We start from the raw sequence: 9,796 nt of genomic DNA on the forward strand, positions 1-9,796 counted from the left end.
GTGTTTTCATTGTCATTTGCCTTGAGGTATTCACTAGTTTCTCTTGTAATTTCTTCCTTTACCCACTGGTTTTCTAAGAGGGTGTTGTTTAGCCTCCATATGTTTGTGAATTTTATGACCTTCTGCCTTTTATTTATTTCCAATTTCATTCCATTGTGGTCTGAGAAAGTGTTTTGCATAATATCAATATTTTTAAATTTGTTGAGACTTGCTTTGTGACCCAACATGTGGTCTATCCTAGAGAATGTTCCATGATCACTTGAGAAAAAAGTGTATCCTGCAGTTGTTGGATGTAGTGTTCTATAAATGTCTGTCAAGTCCAGTTCATTTATCACACAATTCAACATCTCTGTTTCTTTAGTGATCCTCTGTCTAGATGTTCTATCCATTGATGAGAGCGGTGTATTGAAGTCTCCAACTATTATTGTAGAGGTATCTATTTCTCCTTTCAGTGATCGCAGCGTTTGCCTCATGAATTTTGGGGCATTCTGGCTTGGTGCATAAATATTTGATTGTTATGTTTTCTTGATGAATTGACCCTTTTATTAATATATAGTGTCCTTCTTTGTCTCTTTTAATTGTTTTGCTTTTGAAGTCTAACTTGCCTGATATTGATATAGCTACTCCCGTTTTTTTCTGGTTCTTGTTTGCATGACATATCTTTTTCCAACCTTTCACTTTCAGTCTATGTTTGTCCTTGTGTCTAAAGTGAGTTTCTTGTAGACAGCATATAGATGGGTCCTGTTTTTTAATCCATTCTGCCAGTCTGTACCTTTTTATTGGGGAGTTTAATCCATTTAAGTTTAGTGTTATTACTTTAAGGGCAGTACTTTCTACTACCATTTTGTTTTTTGGAATTTATATGTCATATCTTATTTTTTCCTCTCCTTTTACCTTTCCTGATAATCTTCATTTCTGCATTCTTCTCCAACTCTCTCTCTCCTGTCTTTTCCTATCAGCCTGTAGCATTCCCTTTAGTATTTCTTGTAGTGCCAGTCTCTTAGTCACAAACTCTCTCAGTGTCCGTTTGTCTGAAAATGTTTTAATCTCTCCCTCATTTTTGAAGGAAAGTTTTGCTGGATATAGAATTCTTGGTTAGCAGTTTTTCTCTTTCAGTATCTTAAATATATCATGCCACTGTCTTCTTGCCTCCATGGTTACTGCAGGGAAATCTGTACATAGTCTTATTGACCTTCCCTTGTATGTGATGGATCGCTTTTCTCTTGCTACTTTCAGAATCCTCTCTTTGTCTTTGACATTGGACAATCTGACCAGTAAGTGTCTTGGAGTAGGTCTATTGGGATCTATTCTATTTGGGGTACTCTGTACTTCTTGAATCTCTAATTTTCTGTCTTTTATAAGAGTTGGGAAATTTTCAGTGAATATGTCTTCTATTACTCTTTCTGCCCCTTTTCCCCTCTCTTCTCCTTCTGGGATACCCATAACACGTATATTTGTGCGTTTCATGTTGTCACTCAGCTCCCTAAGACCCTGCTCATATTTTTCCATTTTTTTCACCATCTGTTCTTTTGTGTGTATGAATTCGAATGACCTGTCTTCCAGTTCACTGATCCTTTCTTCTGCCTGTTCAAATCTACTGTTGTGTCCCTCCATAGTGTTTTTCATCTCCTCCATTGTGGCCTTCATTCCCATGAGTTCTGCCATTTGTTTTTTTAAGTTTATGAATTCTTCTTTATGGTCATCCAGTGTCTTCTTTATATCCTTCAGCTCTTTTGCTGTATCTTCATTTCATTGAATTTATTTAGCATTAGTTGCTTCCACTCCTGTATCTCAGCTGAGCTATTACTTTGTTCCTTTGGCTGGTCCATGTTTTTGTGTTTCCTGGTATGGCTTGTTATCTTAAGTTGTCTAGGCATCTGGTTTTCTTGATTAGTTTATTTTGGAGCTTGTTTTCTATCTTTTACCTAGTGGTTTTTTTGTTGGTTGGCTTTGTTCTCTGGCCTCTGCTATTCAGTTCAACTTATTCTAGACCTCTAACTTAGGTTCTATTTAGTTTATCAGAATTTTTCCCCTCTTGTTTTTTCTGTTTCTTGCTCTGCCTCTATGTAACCTTTTTGTGAGTGGGTCTCCTCAGATATGGTCGACCCTAGTCAGATTTTCCCAGTCTAGTGAGGCCCAGGTCTCATTGGGAGGGTATGGAGTTTTCCTGAGAATGAGACCCTCCTATGAGGCCTTTAGAATTGGTGCTTTTCCTCTCCTGTCCAGCAGGTGGCGCTTGCCAGCCCACAGCTCCCCCACCAGTGTAAGGAGGTATGGAGACTCTAGTTCTCCTGGTGACTCTGATCCTGTCGGGGGCGTGGCTGACTGAAGCCAGAATCTGAATTCCAGCCCCTGGGGTCTGAGTTCCCAAAAGGAGGACTGCCAGTTGAGCTGGACCTCCTTCCACTCTCCCAACCCTCAGAACTCCAGTTATCTCTCAGGGGCACTATTCCCTTCTCCCCTCTCCTCTTTGGGGCCTCTCCAGGTAGATTCCTTGGTCAGCCTGAGTTGTCATTAAAGATGGGGGTGGAGACCTTCAGTAGTGAATACTGAACTCAAAGACGTTGTGGGTACTCTGTCTCCCCCTAAGCCCAGCCTAATCCCTCAACCTGGGCTTTCCGATAGAAAATAACCACGTGTATTACTTTTAGATTTAAAAAAAAAATAGAAAAGAAAAACAAGAAAAAGAAAAGAGAAAAAAAAAAGTCTGTTTTAAAAGTCTTTCCCTAGCTTGGAAGTTTTGTCAGTGTCAGAATAGAGCATTTAAAGATATGCTTTGGGCTATTGTCTTATAATTACTCTCCAACAGCTTCAGTTCCATCCCTGCCGGGGGCTACTGAAATGCAAAAAGATAAGGGATCAGTGAGAAGCCAGAAGGACAAAATGTAGGGGGAAAAAATGGCTTTTTTGGAGTCTAGGAATGGGTGCCTGCTTTTATGTGCCCCCACTTCTCGGAGCCCAGCCCTTCTTTAGCACCCCAGCTCCCAAAATTAGTTAATTTCTTAATTAATTCTGTAGTTGAGGAGGCTGGGTTCAGCCTCCCTTCTTGCCCTCAGCAGATTGCTGTTTTTTTGGGGTTTTTTTTCCCCCCTTTCAGGGAGCTGGCAGCAAGACAGTCTGTGAGGTCTGGGTGGGGAGGGGCACCAGACCCCTGGTCCGGGGAACTTACAATGTTCGCTGCGATCTCAGCTTTTCCTCCAATTCCAAACTTGCATCTGACGTGTGACTGGTTACTGGAGACCCCGAAAACACTGTTTCATATAGTTCTTGGGTAATTGCCAGCTGCTCTAGGGGAGAGACGAAATTCTGCTCCTCACCACTCCGCCATCTTGCCCTGCCCTCTCATGATTTTTTTTTAATTCCAATGAATCTTGGCTCTTTTCTATTTCCTCTAAATTTTGCTTGAAAAGTTAGTTTCTTTTTTAGCTCACCTCTCTCTATATCTTATCAAACATAGCTAAATGAAATTAAATGGTACTTTCCAAATATTCCTGGACATTTCCTTAGACAAATTCATCAGTTCATTAGGAAAATATTTTATTTTTCACATGACTGAAAATGATTGTTGCTAAAATTCTGCCACTACATAACAACCATTTAATTTTCTACGCTTCACTGCCAAATTTCCCCTTGTCCACACATGGCTTTGACCAACAGTCCTTCCTCTTTTATCTTCCTTGTATCAGACCCTTCAAGCTTTAATGAAACATCTCTTCAAGTCCCATCTGGCTTTAACTAACATACTCTTAAAGCACCTTCCAACTTCCACCAGTTGCCCAATTCCAAAACCAATACCATATGTTTTAGGTTCTTAAAATAGCTGAATCTCATTTCTGGTACTAAATTTATGTTCCAGATATTATTACTATGTAATTATAAACTTAGTATCTTAAAACAAGCATTTTATTATGCCTGCAAATTTTGTGGGACTGGATTAGGATATGACTCTGCAAGCTTGGTTGATCCCTATTCGTTGCATCTGGGGCCCCAGATGGGAAGAGCCAAGGCTCAAAGTGTTTCAGAAGCTGGTGACTAGTATCTCTGAAGCTGTTTTACTCACCAGGCTGATGCTTCAGCTGGGATGGCCAGAAGAACGGAAATGCCTACTAGTTTGCCTACACATGGCCTCTCTATATGGCTCACTTTCTTTATAGAAGAGTAGTCTCAGGGTTGATGGACTTCTTATATGGGACGGCACAAGAAGAAGATATTCTGTCACTTAGGACATAGCCTTGAAAAGTCACATGGGTTTCCTTCCACTGTACTCTCTTGGTTGAAGCTGTCAGAAGTCCACCCAAATTTAAAAGGACGGAATTAGACCACCTCTGAATGGGGATGTGGTTAGAGCACTTTGTAGAAAAACATGTGGAATAGGAAATATTGTTGGGCCATATTTGGAAAATATAGTCTACCACATTTATCAATAAATTATGCAAGTTTGTGGTTTGGTAATCAATTAACTCATTCATTTACGGCACATGTAGATGTGTGTGCACGCACACACACACACTATTGCCCCAACCATGCCTTTAGCATAATGTAAGTTTCCTCTGGAATATGAATGTGGTTCATGCTAATATTTCTTTGAAAAGTTTATGATTTAGTTTAACTTCACTTATGTGAAACACTCACGGAAAATTTCAAGGGAAAATATAATTATAACATATAACAGTAAATTATGCCAATTAGCTAAGGGCATTAGCTTTGTGGTTTGAAGTCTGATATGAAGCAAAGAAACCTTACTCTGACTCTTAAAGCTCTGAGTTTTTTTAAACAACTTTATTGACGTATAATTTACACAGAGGAGACCGCACCCATTACAAGTGTAAAATTTGTTGAGTGTGGACACATATACACCCGTGAAACCAGTGTCACAATCAAGGTATAGAACATTATTATCACTTCCTAAAATTTCCTTGTGCCCCTTTTCAGTCCATCCTTCCTTCCACACCTGGCTGCAGGCCACTACTGATCTACTTTCTATAACTATAGATTAGTTCGAATTTTCTAGAATTTTCAATAAATAAAATCTTACAGTACATACTCTTTTGTATCAGGCTTATTTCAGTCGGCGTAAGGATCTTGAAATTCATTAATGTTATTCTGTGTATCAGCATTTTATTTCTTTTTGTTGCTATGTAGCATTCCATCATATGGTGTCTTGGCTGGGCTACTAAAAGATACCACAAACTATTTGGCTTAAACAACAGACATTTATTGTCTTACAATTTTGGAGGCCAGGAACCCAAAGTCACGGTCTCAGCAGGCCATACTGTCGCCGAGTCTGTAGCTTTCTGGTGGTGGTTTGCTGGCAATCAGTCTCTGTCTCCATCACACAGAGATCTGTGTCATTTTGGTCCTTCTAGTCCTCCTATTCAGTTATCTGCACCTCTCTCTAGATTTCTTCTGCTTCTCCGTCCTTCAGTCATATTGGAAAAAGGTCCACCTGATTCAATTTGTCCTCATCTAAATAAGATCTTCTTAGGTCCTGCTTACAAATAAGCCCACACCCACAGGGCCAGGGGTTAGGCCTTGAACATGCCTTAGAGGGGAACATGATTCAATCGGCCACAGAAGGGTCCACTGCATTTTGTTTATCCTATGGATGGACACTTCAATTGTTTTCAGCCTTTGGTTATTAAAAATAAAGATGTTGTGAACCTTCAGGTACAAATCTTTGTGCTGGACATATATTTTCATATACTTTTTTAAATCTCTCTGAGTAGAATGGCTGAGTCATGTGTAGGTGTATGTTTAACTTTTTAAGAAAACTGCCAAAATGTTTTCCAAAGTACTTGTACAACTTTTATATTCCTACCAACTGTGTTTATGCATTCCAATAGCTGGATTTCTTGGTTTTTGCATCTGCAAAATGGAAAATATTTCTCATGAACTTAGTGAAAACTATATAGGTGATACATACCTGGTATCTTTTTGTTCAGTGAGACATTATGTGATATATTAATCAGAGGATTCAAAGGCAAGAAGGATGAAAATGGACTGGGGTAAATCAAAAAGACTGCAAGGGAGTGAGGAATTAAAATAATTACTGAATAATGAATAGGACATATATTAATGGAGAAGAAGGATCAAAATTCTAGAAAAGCCTCAATGTTAAAATAATGACTCAAGTAAAAACATGTGAAAGAACACATATCACTGTCTTAGCCATGGTTTCCTTGAGAAAGTGGGATGTCAAAGTAGATATAGGGATATGATGAATGTGACACTTTGTTTTTTAAGTCATTTATCCACTCATTCATTCATTCAAAGATATTAATGGAGAATTTGTTATATAAATAATGATTCACAGACTAGGAACTATCTCTGCCCTCTGGAAACTCATGTTAAATTCAGGAAGACTGAAAAAATATAGATAAACTGACAAAAAATAATATATACTGTATAAAGTAGCACGAAGGAAAGGAAAAAATGAAGTTGATTTGAGACTAAGGAGTGGGATTCATTTTACTTAAGGTAGTCATGGAAAGCTTCTTGGATAAAGTGACATTTAAAGTGGATACTCTAGAGATTCAATATGTGAACACTAGAGGAAAGGAGACTGGAGGTATGGGAGGCGGGTTTGGAGGTATAGGAGATTGGAGGTGTGGGAGATAGGGAAGGAGAAGTGTGATATATCATAGATCTTTAAAGGAGAATGATCACCTGGAGAACAGTATAAAGAGGGCAAGGGAAGACTGGTATGGATGAGGTTAGGGTGAAAGGCAGGGGACAGACAACAGACTTGTTGGGCTATGTTTTATCTTCAGTACAATGGTAAGCAACTACGGAATTTTAAAGAAAAGTATAGAAACCTCATACAGCGGTTTCTATGAGAAGAATGGATTTGGGATGGGGGTGGGAAGGACAATGGTTGAACTGAAAGAACACTAGGAGACTGTTTTTCTAGTCCATGCAAGAGATGGCCTAAAGTATGGGTGGGTGCAGAGAAGAAAAGATATATAATGACTTGCATCATGTGGTAATGTTAAACAACTAGCAGTGAAAATATAGAGCTGTGAATATATTCAGGATATATTTTAAAGGTAATGAATAGGACTTATGGATGGAATAAGTGTGAGTGGTGGAAAAAGAGGAGGGATCAAGCCAGACTCCTACTCTTCTGACTTGAACATCTGGTGGAAAGTCAGTTGGCACCACGTATTGAAACAGATAAGATGGGTAAGGGGGCCGCCACTAGGAATGTTCAGATGTCAATGGTTTGTTGTGGAAATGCTGACTTTGAGATATCTGTGAGACAATTAGTAGGGAAAGATCAAATAAGTAATTAAATACCTTTGTCAGAAGCTCAGCTTTGCATGCAGGTTGAGATGGAGATATACATATGAAATGTGCTGGCAATAATGATAAATAAAGACATGGTTTGAGGGACAGAGAGTAGAGAGTGAAGATAAAAGGACCCAGAAATGAAACCTAACATTTAGAGGCAGAGGAAGAAGAGTCAGCAAAAAATGTAGACAAGGAGTATCCATTGAGGAAGTAGGAAAACCACAAAAGATTTTTGTCAAAGGAGCTAAATAAGCACATAATTCAAAAGAAGACCAAATGATGTGGAGAAGTTCAGTAAGGTGGAGACAGGGAAGAATTCTTTTAATCTGGAAGTCCCTGGTTTCAGTCTAAGGGCAGTTTCAGCAGAGGTTTTCTGGAAGCCAGATTAGGGTGAGCTGATGGTGCCGGGTGAGAGTAAAGAAGATGACCCAGGGTATGCACTGAAAATCCTTGTGTCCATGGAAGGAAATAGAGAAACTGAGCAGTAGCTGGATAGCCAGTAAGGTGCAGCTGGGTGCTTCATTCATCTGTTTATTCTGGGAGATATTAGTACATGGTTTGTATGCTGATGGGAACAACCAAATAAAGAGGGAAAGGATGATGATGCAGGAGAGAAGAAGGACATCAAAGCAGGTAAAGCACTTTGGAGCTGGAAGTAAGTGGGAAACAGAACACTTTTGTCTATAAAGCATCCACTGTTGTTTTAACTGTTTTTCAATGAGCCTAATTTTGTATATGGGCCTAGGTTTTGTGACCAATAAAAAAAAGCTGCTATCAAACATAGAAAAAAAATCATAATAATAATTGATATGCCCTCAAGAAGAAAAGGACAATAACAAAGTCGACATACGGTTTCATTTGTTTATCATTTATATCAGTTTTAGAGACTTCAAGAAAGGACTTAAGGTTGCTCCTAAGGGTGGAAACATAATGGAAAATGTTTAAACAAGGGCATAATAGTTAGAATTCAGTAATAAAAGAAGAGGAATGGGTTTTGGAGATAATTGTTTTAACAACTGCAGGTTAACAGAAGCCACTGAAAAAGGAGGACACAATTTGAGCTTAGTTTTCTGATCAAAGCAAAAGGCAAATTAAACATTAAATAATACCAAGAGGTAGTTTCCTGTAGAGAACAAACAACTGTTTGACCAAATCTGGTAGGCAATCATAACGAAAGCTGGTCCAAGGAAAAGCAGATGACCTATTTGGGTGGGAAGCTAAGACTTTTTTGCTGGTTTCTATTCACCTTTGAAGACTTTCTAATGATCTGTTACCAAAAAAGAAAAAAAGAAAAAAAAGAAAGGAATAGCTGATCTTTGTGTGATTAAGAAAAGTTAAATAACCCTTTCCTCATTCAGCACGGCCTTTGGTGTCACTCCCTTGAATACCTCAAAGACAATTTAATCTGTTTTGGTTAATTAATTCAGGTTCAAAACACCAGGTGCATTTGCTGCTCCCAATTAGTAAATCAGATAGACCATGAGCTGTAGGTTCTATTCTATGTCCAGGTACATTAAAATGTACAATAATGGATATTTACAGGCCCTCACTTGAAGCACATAACTGTCAAGGCACTTTCCCTTGATATAAAAAATGATTTAAAGTAAAGCTATACCCAATTCAAATTTAATTAATTTGGGGCCCTAGTTTCCCAAAGAAGGAATCAAACACATTGACTAAAAATCTGATTCTCAAACAGGTAAAGACATGCTTTTATTTCCCTTTTGAAATGTGAAATTAAGAAAAGGTAGTATCGGTGGATTCAAATACGTCCATACCTATTTTGAGGACAACGAGGATGATGATGATGATGATGATGACTATGACAATCGTTTTGATAACAGTGGTGGTGGTGATGATGGATTTCAGAGTGACAGAATGTAAAATTTAGGCATCCAGGGATGTTTAACAAATTGTATTGTCAGCAGTGACTCACGTTAATGGAGTCATTAACAGAAAATTGCATATAATTCCTGTTATTGCGAGTCCTCGGGATAATATGGCTGTTCTGCTAGGAGATTTAGAAGCTGCATGCCCTGTGTAATTTTGGAAATCGCTCTGATACGGCTCCTGTGGATACAGAGCTCAGAGCAAGCCCTGTGCAGGCGCACCACGGTGGGGCTCCAGCTCCTTAGTTCAGCTCTCTGCCCTGAGCCATTGCACGGTGGGCAGCACAGGCTGGCTCTCGTCTTCTCAGTAAATTCTCTCATTCATTTAGCAGCCCCAACTCTCTTGCCTACACTGAACAGTGTAGATGGAGTAGCATGCTCATTTTACCTGAATTATATACTTCAGAAAATCATCCCACTTGGAAATTATGCCAAAAATTACCTGCCACTAGGTCTTGGGAAGGAGCGTGTCCAATCCTCACGGGCTACGGGATTTCTTTCAAATGTCAGCACCAGGCTCTCTGGCTGTGCTATGGTGGGCTCTTAAGATTTTTTTTTTTTTTTTTTCCTTTCTGAGCTACCGTCTGGCTTTAGATAAATTCTGGTTGCAATAGTTT

The sequence above is a fragment of the Choloepus didactylus genome, chromosome 20, assembly GCF_015220235.1.
Source record: "Choloepus didactylus isolate mChoDid1 chromosome 20, mChoDid1.pri, whole genome shotgun sequence".
In the NCBI taxonomy this organism is placed as follows: domain Eukaryota; kingdom Metazoa; phylum Chordata; class Mammalia; order Pilosa; family Megalonychidae; genus Choloepus; species Choloepus didactylus.